Consider the following 18,556-nt stretch of genomic DNA (forward strand, 5'->3'; position numbering starts at 1 on the left):
CACCACAGCCTCCTTCATGGCCTTCAGTCCATTAATGACTACAGCTGGACCAATGAACAGACTGTGGACTTCTCCATAGACTTAACTGTGTAGAAAGGACACCAGGATAACTGTTCAAACAAAAGGTTCCACTGAAATTTGAACTCAGATCGCTGGATTCAGAGCCCAGAGTGCCAACCATAACCATAATCTTTCCTTTGAGGACAACAATGTTCACATTTTAGACAGAGAGGAAAGGTGGTTTGAAAGAGGAGTCAAGGAAGCATCTATGTTAAGCTGGAAAAACCTTCCCTTAACAGAGGTGGAGGCCTCAGACATCATCTTTCTACCACATACAATGCAGTGATTCCATCCATTCCCAGGAAGTTTGCACATACTCACAGCAAGAACAAAGGGCTGTCAATCAGTCCCCCTCCGGCAGTCTCACAGTCGTTAGCCAGTCGTTAGACACACCTAGCCCAGGCAGCCATGGAAACATTTAGTGCTATTGTTTGTTAGTTTTACCCAGACCCACCCACTGAGGTCTGCAACCACATATAAACCATGTTTCCCCACCAAACAGAACTGATGAAGCTGCTTGGATGAGCAGCAAAACGTCTTCAAGAAAACTCTACAAGTCCAGATGCCTGGAATGATGCCCTGAATGCAGATGAAAACTCTCATCTCTGGCTCAAGACTTGTTGAGCTAGCACAGAGACACTCTCAGTCTGTCCACATCAGTGTCAGTGAAGATTTCAGATTGTTTAAATAGAGAAGCAAGAAAACAAGTCAGCCTTATCTTTCACAAAAACACATGACAATAACATGTGAGAAAGAGAGTTTTATGTTCAGTGCTCCCCCTGCTTGTTGGGACAATTGTAGAGCACCTTCCTAATAAAGTAAACAGCGTAGAATGGACAGTGAAGGCTTGTAGTCTCAAACGACCATGTGATCGTGAACACAGCCGGCTTGGAAGCAATTCAACTTGTGCCATGTTGGCACGTGAGTACTTGCTCAGCTGTCGGCAACTTTCTGTGATAGCTGTCTGTCAAACGGAGACTCTGGTCGGCGCAGATTTACCTGCGAATGAAATGGAAAACAAGTAAAGGAGCACCAACACCAAACTGGACAGGACAAACTGGACAACACCATGCACTCATGGACAGAACCAACCTGGGTCATCAGACTCTTCATCGTTACCTTTTGCCGGTTGTTGTGGCCGAGTGGTTAAGGCGATGGACTAGAAATCCATTGGGGTTTCCCCGCGCAGGTTCGAATCCTGCCAACAACGGTTCTTTTCATCTCCAAGATCACTTTATGCCCCTCCATCGTTTACACTTAACAAGTCTGATGTGTTAACAACGAGCTCTGTGAAAAAGGTCATCTTGACCAGTCAGAGTGCTGCCATTTATATTGACTGTCTGAGGACCAAACCCTGGCACAGTCCATCTGACACTTCCAAAAACTATCATTTTAAAAACGCTGGACCGAGAGCAACTGGTGTGCAGTGAGGAGGCAAAGGATAAAACGTCCCAGCACATTTCAAACCCAGTTTCACCCTGAGGCAGAGACTGCTTCACCTTAAGGACAAAACACCTGGGAAAGGCAGATCTCAAGGTACTACAATAGTCAGAATGATTCATCATGTGGTGACCAGATGAAAAATCTCATCTCTGGCTCAAGACTTGTTGAGATAGCATAGACAGACACACTCTGAGTCTGTCCACATCAGCGTCAGTGAAGATTTCAGATTGTTTATTAAGTATTCATCCTTGAGATTTTCCAAACTTGTTGTGGACAGCACGCTTTTCATGTCAGGATGGCCGAGCGGTCCAAGGCGCTGCGTTCAAGCTGGGGAACATTCGTCCGTCTAAGATGGGGAAGAAGGGGGGAGAAGGGGGGAAAAGAAAAGAAGAGAAAAGAAGAGGAAAAAGAGGGGAAAAAGGGAAAAATGAAAAAAGAAAGGAAAGTTGTGGAAACATCTCTAATATATGTACGTATTTCAGGATGCAGAAACTCAAATTGACACTTTTAGGATTTTACTTTGGACCACAGCTTGGATTCGAACCGGCGACCACAGGAATGCTAGTGTTGATCTGCATCTGCTACATTTTTGGCATCATTTTTACAAATGGACATATGGATAAACGTTTTAACAGTCTGCCTAAAGTAAACGGAGTGTTACTATTAAGCAGGGACTCTCCCGTGTTGTACTCTATTTACCTTTGTTGCATAACACAGACCACAGACACTTGAAATGAGACTGTTTCCGGTTTATTAACTCAAAATCATATTTTCTTACATCCCAAATAACGCTGTAATCCGACCCATATTTACAAATAAATGTCCCTTCAGTCCCGATCAAAAAGTAACAGGCAAACAGACGAACAAACAAAAAACTCCTCCTGGTGAACCCCACGCGGGATCCTCTCTCCCCCTGGGCGATCCTTGTCCATAAAAAAATGGTTATTGTCCGTATTTTTTTTTTCGCATCACGGGTCCCTCTTACTCTCCCCAGTTTCCCGTTTTCCTTCACCTGTCTGCCACCGCTGTCCTTGGCGTCTCTCCTCCCCTGATGACAGTCCTTCGTCTCCTTTCACCCACAGCATGTCAGCTGGCAAAATAGATCACCCGACCCCCGCTGTCCTCACAACAATATAAAATAAAATATTACAAAGAATGCCGTCGCCTTGAGCGGCCTTTCTCTATAGGTAATAGGCATTAAGGGACAATGTTTATTTACAGGAAGACATTTCTATATGGCAATACACCATAAAATCTAAATTAAAAAAAATACTTATGTGGTAGTGCTTAAACGTGGGTGGAAATACTTTGATTCTCAGGTTTGGTGTTTAAACACTGCACCTTAAATAACATTAGTAAGCACCGAGTGGCAAAAGCAAAATCCACTTTGTGTAACGACCGTAACTCAACAAATCTATCAATCTATAAAAACGTCAACACAGTACAAGAGTTTACATGACACACAAACTTAAACTAGTGTCACACGGCACTGTAGCAAGTGTTTAATTACCGTACCGACTGTTTTTCTCGCTAGCTAGTGCAGAATGAATGACGACCGGTATGCGCCATACTGATTCTCTGCTCCAACATTTGTCCGCTGTGATTGGTCAAATGTTGGAAATGTTGGACAGTGGGGAAGAAATCCGCTAGCTGATTGGGCGCACCTCCAGCAATTGAAGGCTTGTGATTGGCTCTTGTGTCCAACATTTTCCAACATTGTACGGACGATCCTTCGCCAGCTGGCGTTCAGGTCGCAGTCTCCACTGGAGGCGTGGGTTCAAATCCCACTCTTGACAGTTCTGTTTATTTCCTCTGGAGGGGAAATAAGTAATCATTTAAGACATTGACTGACTTAGATTCTAACCCAGACCACAGAAGCCAATTGGATGATTTCATCTGATATGATGAGACATTACACCAAACCTACAGGGGTTCTTCCTGTTTTTTCTTGCCACTGTTGCCCCTAAGGAGGTTCAGTCTCTGGCTCTGATTGGATGACGTCACAGGCTGCTGTCAGGTTAGGGATTTAAGTCCGGAATTTTGTCTACCATTCTGGAATCCTGTCTACCATTCTGGCATGGATGGATGTCTATTCTGGTATGCTGCCGCTCGTTCTAGATTTCTGCCTTTCAATCTGGAATGCTTTTCATTCCAGAATGCTGTCTTGCTGACTTTTGTCCCGGAATGTTGCCTTCCATGTCGGAATGCTGCCTTCCATGACGTCACAGGCCGCTGTCGGGTTAGGGGTTTAATTCCGGAATTTTGTCTACCATTCCTTAATCCTGCCTATCATTCTGGAGTGGGTGGATGTCTATTATGGTATGCTGCCACTCATTCTAGATTTCTGCCTTTCATTTGGGAATACTTTCTTTTATTCTGGAATGCTTTTCATTCCAGAATGCTGTCTTGCTGACTTCTGTTACGGAATACTGACCTCTGTTCCAGAATACTGACTGTTATTCGGGAATTCTGCCTATCCTTCCGGAATACTGATGTCTATTCTGGTATGCTGCCACTTATTCTAGATTTCTGCCTTTCATTGCGGAATTTTGACTTTCATTCCGGAATGCTGTCTTTCATTCTGCAAATGTGCTCTTCATTCTGTTATGCCGATGTTTGTCCCGGAATGTTGCCTTCCATTCTGGAATGGTAACTTCCATTCCAGAATACTGGACCTCATCTCAGGGCATCACAATAGTCAGAATGATTCATTATGTGGTGACCATGAATGCAGATGAAAACTCTCATCTCTGGCTCAAGACTTGTTGAGATAGCACAGAGACACTCTCAGTCTGTCCACATCAGTGTCAGTGAAGATTTCAGATTGTTTAAATAGAGAAGCAAGAAAACAAGTCAGCCTTATCTTTCACAAAAACACATGACAATAACATGTGAGAAAGAGAGTTTTATGTTCAGTGCTCCCCCTGCTTGTTGGGACAATTGTAGAGCACCTTCCTAATAAAGTAAACAGCGTAGAATGGACAGTGAAGGCTTGTAGTCTCAAACGACCATGTGATCGTGAACACAGCCGGCTTGGAAGCAATTCAACTTGTGCCATGTTGGCACGTGAGTACTTGCTCAGCTGTCGGCAACTTTCTGTGATAGCTGTCTGTCAAACGGAGACTCTGGTCGGCGCAGATTTACCTGCGAATGAAATGGAAAACAAGTAAAGGAGCACCAACACCAAACTGGACAGGACAAACTGGACAAGACCATGCACTCATGGACAGAACCAACCTGGGTCGTCAGACTCTTCATCGTTACCTTTTGCTGGTTGTTGTGGCCGAGTGGTTAAGGTGATGGACTAGAAATCCATTGTGGTTTCCCCGCGCCGGTTCGAATCCTGCCAACAACGGTTCTTTTCATCTCCAAGATCACTTTATGCCCCTCCATCGTTTACACTTAACAAGTCTGATGTGTTAACAACAAGCTCTATGAAAAAGTTAATCTTGACCAGTCAGAGTGCTGCCATTTATATTGACTGTCTGAGGACCAAACCCTGGCACAGTCCATCTGACACTTCCAAAAACTATCATTTTAAAAACGCTGGACCGAGAGCAACTGGTGTGCAGTGAGGAGGCAAAGGATAAAACGTCCCAGCACATTTCAAACCCAGTTGCACCCTGAGGCAGAGACTGCTTCACCTTAAGGACAAAACACCTGGGAAAGGCAGATCTCAAGGTACTACAATAGTCAGAATGATTCATCATGTGGTGCCCAGATGAAAAATCTCATCTCTGGCTCAAGACTTGTTGAGATAGCATAGACAGACACACTCTGAGTCTGTCCACATCAGTGTCAGTGAAGATTTCAGATTGTTTATTAAGTATTCATCCTTGAGATTTTCCAAACTTGTTGTGGACAGCACACTTTTCATGTCAGGATGGCCGAGCGGTCCAAGGCGCTGCGTTCAAGCTGGGGAACATTCGTCCGTCTAAGATGGGGAAGAAGGGGGGAGAAGAAAAGAAGAGGAAAAAGAGGGGAAAAGGGGAAAAATGAAAAAAGAAAGGAAAGCTGTGGAAACATATCTAATTTATGTACGTATTTCAAACTTTTGAAATACTTAGGATTTTACTTTGGACCACAGCTTGGATTCGAACCGGCGACCACAGGAATGCTAGTGTTGATCTGCATCTGCTACATTTTTGGCATCATTTTTACAAATGGACATATGGATAAACGTTTTAATAGTCTGCCTAAAGTAAACGGAGTGTTGCTATTAAGCAGGGACTCTCCTGTGTTGTACTCTATTTACCCTTGTTGCATAACACAGACCACAGACACATGAAATGAGACTGTTTCGGGTTTATTAACTCAAAATCATATTTTCTTACATCCCAAATAACGCTGTAATCCGACCCATATTTACAAATAAATGTCCCTTCAGTCCCGATCAAAAAGTAACAGGCAAACAAACAAAAAACTCCTCCTGGTGAACCCCACACAGGATCCTCTCTCTCCCTGGGCGATCCTTGTCCATAAAAACAAATGGTTATTGTCCGTATTTTTTTTTTCGAATCACGGGTCCCTCTTACTCTCCCCGTTTTCCTTCTCCTGTCTGCCACCGCTGTCCTTCACGTCTCTCTCCTTTCACCCACAGCATGTCAGCTGGCAAAATAGATCACCCAACCCCCCACTGTCCTCTGACACGCCGTGTACCACAACATATAATATAAAATATAAAATAAAATATTACAAAGAATGCCGTAGCTTTAAGCAGCATTAAGGGACAATGTTTATTTACAGGAAGACATTTCTATATGGCCATACACCATAAAAATCTAAATAACTTATGTGGTAGTGCTGTGGTAGTGCTTAAACGGTGCTGTGGTAGTGCTTAAACGTGGGTGGAAATACTTTGATTCTCAGGTTTGGTGTTTAAACACTGCACCTTAAATAACATTAGTAAGCACCGAGTGGCAAAAACAAAATCCACTTTGTGTAACGACCGTAACTCAACAAATCTATCAATCTATAAAAACGTCAACACAGTACAAGAGTTTACATGACACACAAACGTAAAATAGTGTCACACGGCACTGTAGCAAGTGTTTAATTACCGTACCGACTGTTTTTCTCGCTAGCTAGTGCAGAATGAATGACGACCGGTATGCGCCATACTGATTCTCTGCTCCAACATTTGTCCACCGTAATTGGTCAAATGTTGGAAATGTTGGACAGTGGGGAAGAAATCCGCTAGCTGATTGGGCGCACCTCCAGCAATTGAAGGCTTGTGATTGGCTCTTGTGTCCAACATTTTCCAACATTGTACGGACGATCCTTCGCCAGCTGGCGTTCAAGCTGGGGAACATTCGTCCGTCTAAGATGGGGAAGAAGGGGGGAGAAGAAAAGAAGAGGAAAAAGAGGGGAAAAGGGGAAAAATGAAAAAAGAAAGGAAAGCTGTGGAAACATATCTAATTTATGTACGTATTTCAAACTTTTGAAATACTTAGGATTTTACTTTGGACCACAGCTTGGATTCGAACCGGCGACCACAGGAATGCTAGTGTTGATCTGCATCTGCTACATTTTTGGCATCATTTTTACAAATGGACATATGGATAAACGTTTTAATAGTCTGCCTAAAGTAAACGGAGTGTTGCTATTAAGCAGGGACTCTCCTGTGTTGTACTCTATTTACCCTTGTTGCATAACACAGACCACAGACACATGAAATGAGACTGTTTCGGGTTTATTAACTCAAAATCATATTTTCTTACATCCCAAATAACGCTGTAATCCGACCCATATTTACAAATAAATGTCCCTTCAGTCCCGATCAAAAAGTAACAGGCAAACAAACAAAAAACTCCTCCTGGTGAACCCCACACAGGATCCTCTCTCTCCCTGGGCGATCCTTGTCCATAAAAACAAATGGTTATTGTCCGTATTTTTTTTTCGAATCACGGGTCCCTCTTACTCTCCCCGTTTTCCTTCTCCTGTCTGCCACCGCTGTCCTTCACGTCTCTCTCCTTTCACCCACAGCATGTCAGCTGGCAAAATAGATCACCCAACCCCCCACTGTCCTCTGACACGCCGTGTACGACAACATATAATATAAAATATAAAATAAAATATTACAAAGAATGCCGTAGCTTTAAGCAGCATTAAGGGACAATGTTTATTTACAGGAAGACATTTCTATATGGCCATACACCATAAAAATCTAAATAACTTATGTGGTAGTGCTGTGGTAGTGCTTAAACGGTGCTGTGGTAGTGCTTAAACGTGGGTGGAAATACTTTGATTCTCAGGTTTGGTGTTTAAACACTGCACCTTAAATAACATTAGTAAGCACCGAGTGGCAAAAACAAAATCCACTTTGTGTAACGACCGTAACTCAACAAATCTATCAATCTATAAAAACGTCAACACAGTACAAGAGTTTACATGACACACAAACGTAAAATAGTGTCACACGGCACTGTAGCAAGTGTTTAATTACCGTACCGACTGTTTTTCTCGCTAGCTAGTGCAGAATGAATGACGACCGGTATGCGCCATACTGATTCTCTGCTCCAACATTTGTCCACCGTAATTGGTCAAATGTTGGAAATGTTGGACAGTGGGGAAGAAATCCGCTAGCTGATTGGGCGCACCTCCAGCAATTGAAGGCTTGTGATTGGCTCTTGTGTCCAACATTTTCCAACATTGTACGGACGATCCTTCGCCAGCTGGCGTTCAGGTCGCAGTCTCCACTGGAGGCGTGGGTTCAAATCCCACTCCTGACAGTTCTGTTTATTTCCTCTGGAGGGGAAATAAGTAATCATTTAAGACATTGACTGACTTAGATTCTAACCCAGACCACAGAAGCCAATTGGATGATTTCATCTGATATGATGAGACATTACACCAAACCTACAGGGGTTCTTCCTGTTTTTTCTTGCCACTGTTGCCCTTAAGGAGGTTCAGTCTCTGGCTCTGATTGGATGACATCACAGGGTGCTGTTAGGTTAGGGATTTAAGTCCGGAATTTTGTCTACCATTCTGGAATCCTGTCTACCATTCTGGCATGGATGGATGTCTATTCTGGTATGCTGCTGCTCGTTCTAGATTTCTGCCTTTCAATCTGGAATGCTTTCTTTCAACCTGGAATGCTTTTCATTCCAGAATGCTGTCTTGCTGACTTTTGTCCCGGAATGTTGCCTTCCATGTCGGAATGCTGACTTCCATGACGTCACAGGCCGCTGTCGGGTTAGGGGTTTAATTCCGGAATGCTTTTCATTCCAGAATGCTGTCTTGCTGACTTCTGTTCCGGAATACTGACCTCTGTTCCAGAATGTGTGCTTTTCGTCCAAGGCGCTGTGTTAAGGTTGCAGTCTCCACTGGAGGACAATCCTGAGACAGAAACTGGTACACCCAAAGGATAAAACTCCCAGGGAGAAACACAGCGATGTCATATATGCAGTCCAGTGCAGTGAGGAATGCTCTTATCTGTACATTGGAGAAACTAAACAACCACTCCACAGGAGAATGGCTCAGCACAGGAGAGCCACCTCCTCAGGACAAGACTCAGCTGTTCACCTCCACCTCAAAGAGAAAGGACACTCCTTTGAGGACAACAATGTTCACATCCTAGACAGAGAGGAAGTCAAGGAAGCCATCTATGTTAAGCTGGAAAAACCTTCTCGAGGTGGTAGCCTCATCTTTCTACCACATACAAAGCAGTGATTTCATCCATTCCCAGGAAGTTTCACTCCAAGTCACATGCTAACAGCAAGAACAATGGGCTGTCTACCAGCAGTCTCATAGTTGTTAGCCAGTCGTTAGACACACCTGGCACAGGCAGCCAGATCATCACAGGTAATTATGGAAACATTTAGTGCTATTGTTTGTGAGTTTTACCCAGACCACCCATTGAGGTCTGCAACCACCCACTGAGGTCTGCAACCACATATAAACCATGTTTCCCCACCAACAGTTAGAACCGATGAAGCTGCTTGGATGAGCAGCGAAACCTCTTCAGGAAAACTCTACAAGTCCAGACGCCTTGCTTCAATCTTCTCTACAAACATGCCAAAGCAAACAGTTTTTACCAACAATGTTACACACTGAGTTTTGAAGGTCTTAACCACTAGTCTTAAGTTGGAATGTTTACGACGTGTGAAAAATTGTAATTCACATATTACCCATAGACTCCCATGTTAAAATGTCCAACTTCACAGCAGAAATGAACATGTTTACAGCCTGGTACAAAAAACATTCTGCTCTCAAATGATAGGTTCTCTTCTAGTGTCAATTGTATGGGGGGGGGGGGGGGGTGAATTGTTTTTACAACTCACTTGTTGTAATTCAAAGTCAGCTTTATTGTCAAATCTGCTATATGTGGTGGACATACAGAGAATCGAAATTGAGTTACTCTTCACTCCATATATAACATATAACTAAAAACTTAAGATAAATATAAAGTGTAAAAAAATGTACCTACAATGAGGGGCACACAAAATACAAGGCACAAAATAAAGGCACAATGCAGTGAGAGTGCAAAAGATGTAGGGCAGAGGGACGCCGATGATCCTCTCAGCTGCTCTCACTATGCGATGAAGCGTCTTCCTGCAGGTGGCGGTGCAGGCTCCGTACCACACAGTGATGCAGCTGGACAGGATGCTCTCAACAGCCCCTCTGTAGAAGGTGCACAGGATGGAGGGAGGGGCTCTGGCTCTTTTGAGCTTGCGGAGGAAGTAGAGGCGCTGCTGTGCCTTCTTGGTCAGGGATGCAGTGTGGTTAGTCCAGGAGTGGTCCTCAGTGATGTGCACACCCAGGAACTTGGTGCTGCTCACCTGCTCCACAGCAGCACCGTCGATGGTCAGAGGGGTGTGCTGACTGTGTGCTCTCCTGTAGTCCACAACCATCTCCTTTGTCTTCTCCACATTCAGGGAGAGGTTGTGGTCTCTGCACCACTTGGCCAGAAGGTGCACCTCATTCCTTTTTCCATTGTTTCATCTCCACCGGAGATGAGACCCACCACAGCTGTGTCGTCCGCAAACTTCACAAAGATGTTGGAGTTGTGTGTTGGCGTGCATTCACGGGTCAGCAGAGTGAAGAGGAGGGGGCTCAGCACACATCCTTGGGGAGCCCCGGTGTTCATTGTGATGGTGCTGGATGTGTTTCTGCCGACCCGCACTGTCTGAGGTCTCCCGGTGAGGAAGTCCAGCAGGCAGTTGCACAGCAAGGAGTTCAGCCCCAGCTGGTCCAGTTTGTTGATGAGCTGCTGTGGGATTGTATTCAGACTTAAAATTACGCATAATTATGAGCGTTGGCGCTTGAGCGACAGACGGTTGCCATATCACAGCACGAGTTTCCTGCTTCCACGATCGCCCGCCCCCCTAAACTCCGCTAGTGCTACCCCTCTTTGTCCGTATTTTGAGTTTTGGCGGACGCAACGCTGCCAACATGTCGGCGATCAGAGTGTCCCAGAGCCTCCCACCGAGCTTCAAAGCGGCTCTTCAGAAACAAATGGGCGATGTCACGGAAGCTCTGTCCATAGTTTTTACTGTTGAACTTAAAACACAACATGACGAGGATGGGATTCGAACCCACGCGTTCAGAGCACAATGGATTAGCAAACCATCTTTGAAGAAGAACTTGTTTCTGTCACAGCTTTTGCCTTAAACATAAGCATCTTGTTTGAAGACAAACATTGAAGGCCAGTTTTTGGAGTAGTTGTTTGGTTTCTCCACCCTGCTCTACCACTGAGCCACTGCTGATGTTAGCTTCCCTTCTGGACTGCTGACTTGCCAGAATACTGACTGTTACTCCTGAATTCTACGTATAATTCCAGAATACTGATGACTATTCTGGAATGCTGCTGCTTATTGGCACAGAGGCAGCTAATAAACTGAAAGTTGTACCTTTTTCAGATGACATGGTGAGGAGGAGAACAGAAGATCTCTCAGCTGACATTCAGGCACAGCTGCTGGATAGACTGCGATCATGTAAGAAATGTTCCTTTCAGTTGAATGAATCGACAGAGCAGAGCATCTCCAGTGCTGCTCAGTTGATAGTTTTGGTGTGCTATCCCTGGAAAGGAGATATTTTGGAAGACTTTCTGTTCTGCAAGTTATTGCGCAGATGTAGTCTGTCAATCCAGAGATTAAAGCTGCTCACTGTATGCTGCTGAACATGAGGATCACTCTGAGGGGCGATGGCTGTCGCAATGGCTGCAGCACAGAGACTGTAAAACTGTACCGACCAGCTCAGAGGAGAAGAAGAAGGAGCAACATCACATCAGGAAGGCCCTGCAAACCTGTGGCTATCCCAGCTGGGCTCTCATCAAGGCCAAAAACAAGACCCACAGACAACAAGACAAAGACAACAACTGGCTGATAAAGAACATTGTCACTGCAGAACTGAAGAAGCTACTCGGGGGAGTGTTGGTCCCACTTAAGATTCAAATTTAGGGTGTTTTCACACTTGCTCCCTTTCGGCCCTCTAAACGAACGCAGATCGATGACTCAGGATTTTTTGCTCTGTTTAACTCTAACTCTATTTTCCCTGAATGTGCAGTAATTTACCCAGAAAACACAGGAGAAAGCCGACATTCTGCTTCAAGTGAAAACTACCCAGAATTCAGTGCAGTGGAGGAGTCTGAGAGCTCTAGTGGACCTGGTGTGAACAGAAAGAGGACTAAATTACATAAAACCAGTGACCCTGACATGATTTGAACATGCAACCTTCTGATCTGGACTCAGACGTGCTACCATTGCTCCATGAGGTCTGTTCACAGCTTCTGCTCTTCCAAGGACTCAGTTTAGCATGACATGATCAGCTTGATGTTCATATATGTGTTACACATTATTACTAGATGAGCTGCAGTGAAACATCCAAGCGACCACGTCCCAGCACATATCAGAGATGCAGAACAGATGGAACAGTCTTATGGAGTGATGGAGGCCATGAAGCCTCCTAAAGCTTTGAATGGAGCTGAAGTCATGATGCACTGATCTTTCTTTTATATAATAATGTCTCATAAGTATTTGTTATAATATTGCCCCAAAAAGTCAGCCACACTTGTGTGAAACCAGCCTGTCCAGTTAGGATCAACACTGATTGTGAATCAGTTTCAGCTGCTGTTGTGCAAATGGAACAGACAACAGGTGGAAATGAGAGGCAGTTATCAAGACAGCCCTATAAAGGAGGTATTTGTTATAATACTTTAATAAATTATGTCTTCAGCTACTTTTATACTCCTTATTAATCCTAGATTAATGTGTCATTCAGGAGAGAGATTTAAATTCTATCTTTATGTAACTTCTCCTTCTGATACACTCTGATAGTTATTCAGTTACAACATGCTGACTGGAAATCTGCAAAGTGAGCCCTGAATTTTTAGAGAGAGTAGAAAGGACACCAGTATTACTGTCCAAACAAAAGGTTCCACTGAGATTTGAACTCAGATCGCTTGAGTCAAAGTCCAGAGTGCTAACCATTACACCATGGAACCTGCTTCTTGTGGATCTTCTCCTCCTCTACCTGGCTGACTGTCAGCAGTTTGACATTGGTAAAGATATGTGCAAAGCAAGTCATACATTCTCAGACTCTGGATTCCACTCTGGATGACATTAGTGGCAAACTGTTAAAATACAGTCCTTAATTTAAAGTGCACTTACCTGCATAGTGTGCTAAGCTAGCTGCTAAAATATGCACTGTCACTTTCATCTTTCAATTCTGAACATTTGTTTGTATGTTTTTTTGAGGTTTTTCACCTGATCTGATCTGATCTGAACCTGATTCTGACACTACAAGATTCAATAAAGCAAAGCAGAAATAAAGCGATGACTGAGTGGAGTCCAGTTGACCTTCAGTCACAAAGAGTCATCCTTTCAAGTGGAAACACTGCAAAACCATATAACACTGGACAATGTGTCTAGAGAGAGTCTCTGTTACACAAACTGTGCCATATGCACCAACACAGATACAATGGTGCCGGGTAAAGAGGCAAAAATACCCACTGGACCACAGTGTCGCCTGAGGGTTAAGTGCATCCAAAACCTGCTCACACTGCAAGATCTGTGTTCAGGTGTGTACAGTGAGTTGCTGTTAAACTCTTCTTAAGGTGACAGCTGCATTTGCAGACTGAGTAAAAGCACATTCAGGGATTTTTCTACTAAATATTTGATGTGTACAAATGATTATTTTCTACCTACATTTCTCACTGTTAATGTCATTTTAAAACATGTTCTGGTCATCTGGAGTATTGTTGCTTCCACCAACACTAAACACATTTATTGTAAATATGTAGCTCATGATAGGACCAACAAGGCAAAGTTTAAATGTTGCTGTGTTAGACATTTACAAGCAGATCACAGTGGAGATGAGTCTGATGGCGGACTGCAGGAGTCACCGCCTGTACCGTTCCTGGAGCAGCAGAGTTTTTTAGTGTTATCATTCCATAGGTCATCATGCCTTTACACATAATAAACCTATACTTATTAAAGCTATTTATAAATGATATTATGTATTTATTGTAAAACATTTATTATAGTTTCCTGTTAAATATTCCTCGGTGTCAGTTTGATATTACATCCTTGAACCAACCAATAAATAAATGTCCCTGAGACGGACCATTATTCATCTTGAAGAGTTCAACATGTGTATTATTACACTGCATCTTACAAAAGATAAAAGATGATATTTATTTCAGAAGAGACTGATTATTCTGTGCATCAGACAGAGTGATGAGCAGCAGAGGCAGAGGATGAGGAGCCGCTCTTTAGAGGACACTGAGGTGGCTCTTAAAGAGCCGCTGTGGTTTGAGGAGCCGCGGACACTTCAAGCTCTCTCTCCGTGGATGCAGCGGGCCAGCTGGATGTCTTTGGGCGTGATGGTGAGCCTCTTGGCGTGGATGGCGCACAGGTTGGTGTCCTCGAACAGGCCGACCAGGTGCTGGCCTCCTGCAGAGCCATGACAGCGGAGCTCTGGAAGTAGTCAGCTCCATGTTTGATTATTCTAGATGCTTTAAGGCTGTGAACCCCTCACTGCACACTTTAAACTCCGTTCTCCCTGTTTAAACACTGTCAGAGTTCAAACCTTCGTAGGAAATAAGTCCAGTATTACAGAATGAAACCAAAGATCAAACCTGTTTTCAGCAGCATTCTGCATTCTGGAGATGGACTGACACTGGTCTACGGACTATCCGGACCAGAACTCAATGAGCTGTAAGAGAAAAACAAGGTGAGAGGTGAACTGGTTATAGGAGGGACCACTGTAATGCAAACATGTGATTTGCTGATTCTGGTGTTTTTAGGTTTTGATTTAAATTTCACAAAATCATTTATTTGCATTCAATTATTTTTGATTGTAACCATATATAATTCATACTTCTGTCTGTGTTCTAAGAGTCTTAAAAATATGTGGTTTCCTTTTTATTTACAGTGTTCATGTCATGTGACTTATGAACGTACAGTTTGTGCATATATATAAACAGTTTGATTTCCAGGTTGATGCAGCAACAGCTGCTGCTCTGACACCATTGTTCATGTCTTCCTCTCTGCACTGTGTTAACACACCTGAATGCTGCAGAGCATCTTCTTCTTTCCTGCTAAATAAATAATGGCCCTGTGGTCTGGTGGTGTCGGTTCACCTTGGACAGTGATGGACAGGAGGACAGGAAGGTCCGGCTGCTCTCAGCTGGGACCTGTGTGTGTCTGGGTGCACACACACCTGCAGTCTGCCCACAGTTACTGACGTAGCCACTCCGTCACACCCCAGCTGACACATGACCGCACCAGGTGGCTGCTGCTATGACAGATGGTGGTTGTCAGCATTCCTCGTTAGTATAGTGGATAGTATCTCCGCCTGTCACGCGGAAGACCGGGGTTCGATTCCCCGACGGGGAGAAAGACTTTTACCAGCAGATAGGATGATACTGACCCTGTACATTGCTGCTGCAATAGAAAACATTTCCCAGTTTGGGATAAATAAAGTATTTGTTCTGTTCTGTTCTGTTCGACTTGTGTCTTGTGAGCTTTAGATTATATTATTTCTTGGGCTCTATGCTCTAAGTGTCTTAAAAATATGTGGTTTCCTTTATTTACAGTGGTGCATGTCATGTGACTTTACTTATGCAACATGTATGATAATGTTCTGTCTCCTCTCATTTCCAGACGTGCAGCCAAAAACATGTGCAGTGATGATATGTGACGGTATCATCATGGTCTCAGAGAGAAGAGCTGAGTGTGTCTGTTCTGATCTTTGTTGTGTCTCTTCTCCTCTGTAGTTTCTGCTTGTTGCTCCGTCACACGCCCTCTGCTGGTGAGCCGCGTCATTACACACAACCGCTCATGTAATGAGGTGAATTTATAACTTTTGACTTTATGTGGAGGAGGGATTGATTTTGGAATGAGGAGGCTGCAACCTGCGATGGCACCACTAGATGTCAGCTTTTCACAGCATTGGTGGTTCAGTGGTAGAATTCTCGCCTGCCACGCGGGAGGCCTGGGTTCGATTCCCGGCAATGACTCTTTTAACTGAGGAACATGTGAGGGGACATATATTCACCTTCACATCTATGCTGTTGTTCAGCATGTTGTTTTTATATGTGTTAACAGACCTATCTGACTTCTGTTAACATCACTGTGACATACACACCGAGGCACTACACTTCACAGACGAGCTTCAGTGGTACAGTGCACATCACATTTGAAACAAGAGCACTTACCACTTTCTAGTTTTCTTTCAGTTTTTGTCATGTCAACAGGCATAGTTGACAATAACATCCTCACCTACAGTGTAATACTCAGAGTTTTTCATGATATCATAACAGGACATAATACATCTCTGTACATTTCTCATCTGTATATCTGCATATCTTATGGTTGCTCTGTACATAGTCTTTATTTCTACTTTATCTATTGTTATGCTGCTCAGGACCTTGTTTTCATGCTGCTGCAATGGAATGGAAGGAATGCTGACAACCAACAAAGGACATCAAGGCATCACTCAACAGAAAGAAGACAGCCTTCTTGAGTGGAGACAGAGAGGAGATGAGGAGGGCCCAGGCAGAGGTGAGGGAGAAGATTGGAGAGGGCAAGGAGAGCTACAGGAGGAAGCTGGAGAGCCAACTTGCCCGGAACAACTTGAGGGAGGTATGGAGTGGCATGCGAACCATCACCGGCCACAATAGGATCTCTGACCAGCTGATGGATGGAGATCTGCAGGAGGCCAACCAGCTGAACCTGTTTTTCAACAGGTTTAATAGTCCACTCCCTGACCACCCTCCCCCTCCCTGTGATGCACCATTAACACTTGTCTATAACAACAATGTACCTCCTCCTCCCCTCCCCCTAACCATACTAACCAGTTTCACCTTCCCATCAATAACATCACCCTGCCCCCCTTACCCCACCTTCCATTAACAACCCCCCACCCTCCCCCATCAGATCTCTCTCTCTGCTCTTCTGTGTCCACAGTTGCCATCACCACAGAAGATGTGAGGAGGGAGTTCAGTCGCCTACGACCGGGAAAAGCTGCAGGACCGGATGGACTCAGCCCCAGAGTTCTCAGGGACTGTGCCACACAGCTGTGTGGGGTCTTCCAGCACATCTTCTCCCTGAGTCTGGGCCTGATGACTGTCCCTGCCCTGTGGAAGACAACATGCCTTGTTCCTGTGCCCAAGACCAAACATCCAAGCACACACAGCGACTACAGACCAGTTGCTCTGACTTCACATGTGATGAAGTCTCTGGAGAGGCTGGTCCTGAAACACCTGCGTGCTGTTGTGGAACCATCGCTGGACCCCCTGCAGTTTGCTTACCAGCCCCGTATTGGAGTGGAGGACGCCATCATCTACCTGCTGCACAGAGCACACACCTACTTGGAGGAGGCAGGTAACACTGTTAGAATCATGTTCTTTGATTTTTCCAGTGCGTTTAACACCGTGCAGCCTGCCCTTTTGAATATGAAGCTCCTGGACATGCAGGTAGAGACCCCACTGGTCACCTGGATCACTAACTATCTTACAGGTCGACCACAATTTGTGAGGCTGAGGAACACCGTCTCGGACACGATAGTGAGCAGCACGGGGGCACCCCAGGGCACGGTACTGTCTCCATTCCTGTTCACACTCTATACATCGGACTTCAGACACTGCTCACAGTCCTGCCACCTGCAGAAGTTCTCGGATGACTCTGCCATTGTGGGCTGTACCAGCAGAGGTCGGGAGGCGGAGTATATGAGTGTGGTGGACAGCTTCGTGGAGTGGTGCAGACAGAACCACCTGCAACTGAATGTCACAAAGACAAGAGAGCTGGTGGTGGACTTCAGGAAGCACCAGACACTCCCAAACCCGGTCAGCATCAAGGGTACCAACGTGGACATTGTGGACAGCTACAAATACCTGGGTGTCCACATTGACCACAAACTGGACTGGTCCACAAACACAGAGGCAATATACAGGAAGGGACAGAGTCGCCTGTATCTACTGAGGAGACTCAGGTCCTTTAACGTCTGCCAGACCATGCTGCAGATGTTTTACCACTCGGTGGTCTCCAGCGTCATCTTCTACGCTGTAGTGTGCTGGGGCAGCAGGATGAAGACGGCCGACACCAACAGACTCAACAAGCTCATTAGGAAGGCTGGCTCGGTGCTGGGAGTGGAGCTGGAGTCTGTGGTGGAGGTGACGGAGAGGAGGATACTGAGGAAGCTCCTCAGTATTCGTAACAACACGTCTCACCCCCTGCACGACACACTGCTGTCCTACAGGAGCACATTCAGCGGTAGACTGAGACTACCGAGGAGCAGCACAGAACGCCACAGGAGGTCCTTCCTGCCAGTGGCCATCAGACTGTATAACTCCTCCCCTTTCTGTAGGGAGAAGCGCTAGATAATCATGTCAGGCATCACTGTCATTCCCTCCACTGGTCTATATTTATGTTTACTTAGCACCTTACATCTCCATATTTGTATCCATGTATCATATATTGTGCTCATACTGCGTACTGTACTCTTATTTGGATTATAGTGACACTTATACTCTGTACTTAACTGCATTTAATGTAACTTGATACCTCTGGCACAAGAATTTCCTTCGGGATTAATAAAGTTTTATCTTATC

At 44.7% G+C, this 18,556-nt stretch overlaps 3 non-coding genes across 3 annotated transcripts; 2 read left to right on the forward strand and 1 right to left on the reverse strand.

The window, feature by feature from the left end:
• Positions 1-1,188: 1,188 nt before the first annotated feature.
• Positions 1,189-1,270, forward strand: trnas-aga (transfer RNA serine (anticodon AGA)). Its single transcript has one exon. It is a non-coding gene; the product is annotated as a tRNA-Ser (tRNA).
• An 11,604-nt stretch (positions 1,271-12,874) lies between these two features.
• Positions 12,875-12,946, reverse strand: trnaq-uug (transfer RNA glutamine (anticodon UUG)). Its single transcript has one exon. It is a non-coding gene; the product is annotated as a tRNA-Gln (tRNA).
• A 2,323-nt stretch (positions 12,947-15,269) lies between these two features.
• On the forward strand, positions 15,270-15,341 carry trnad-guc (transfer RNA aspartic acid (anticodon GUC)). The gene has a single exon. It is a non-coding gene; the product is annotated as a tRNA-Asp (tRNA).
• Positions 15,342-18,556: the final 3,215 nt, after the last annotated feature.

The sequence above is a fragment of the Parambassis ranga genome, unplaced genomic scaffold (assembly GCF_900634625.1).
Source record: "Parambassis ranga unplaced genomic scaffold, fParRan2.1 scaffold_63_arrow_ctg1, whole genome shotgun sequence".
NCBI lineage: Eukaryota > Metazoa > Chordata > Actinopteri > Ambassidae > Parambassis > Parambassis ranga.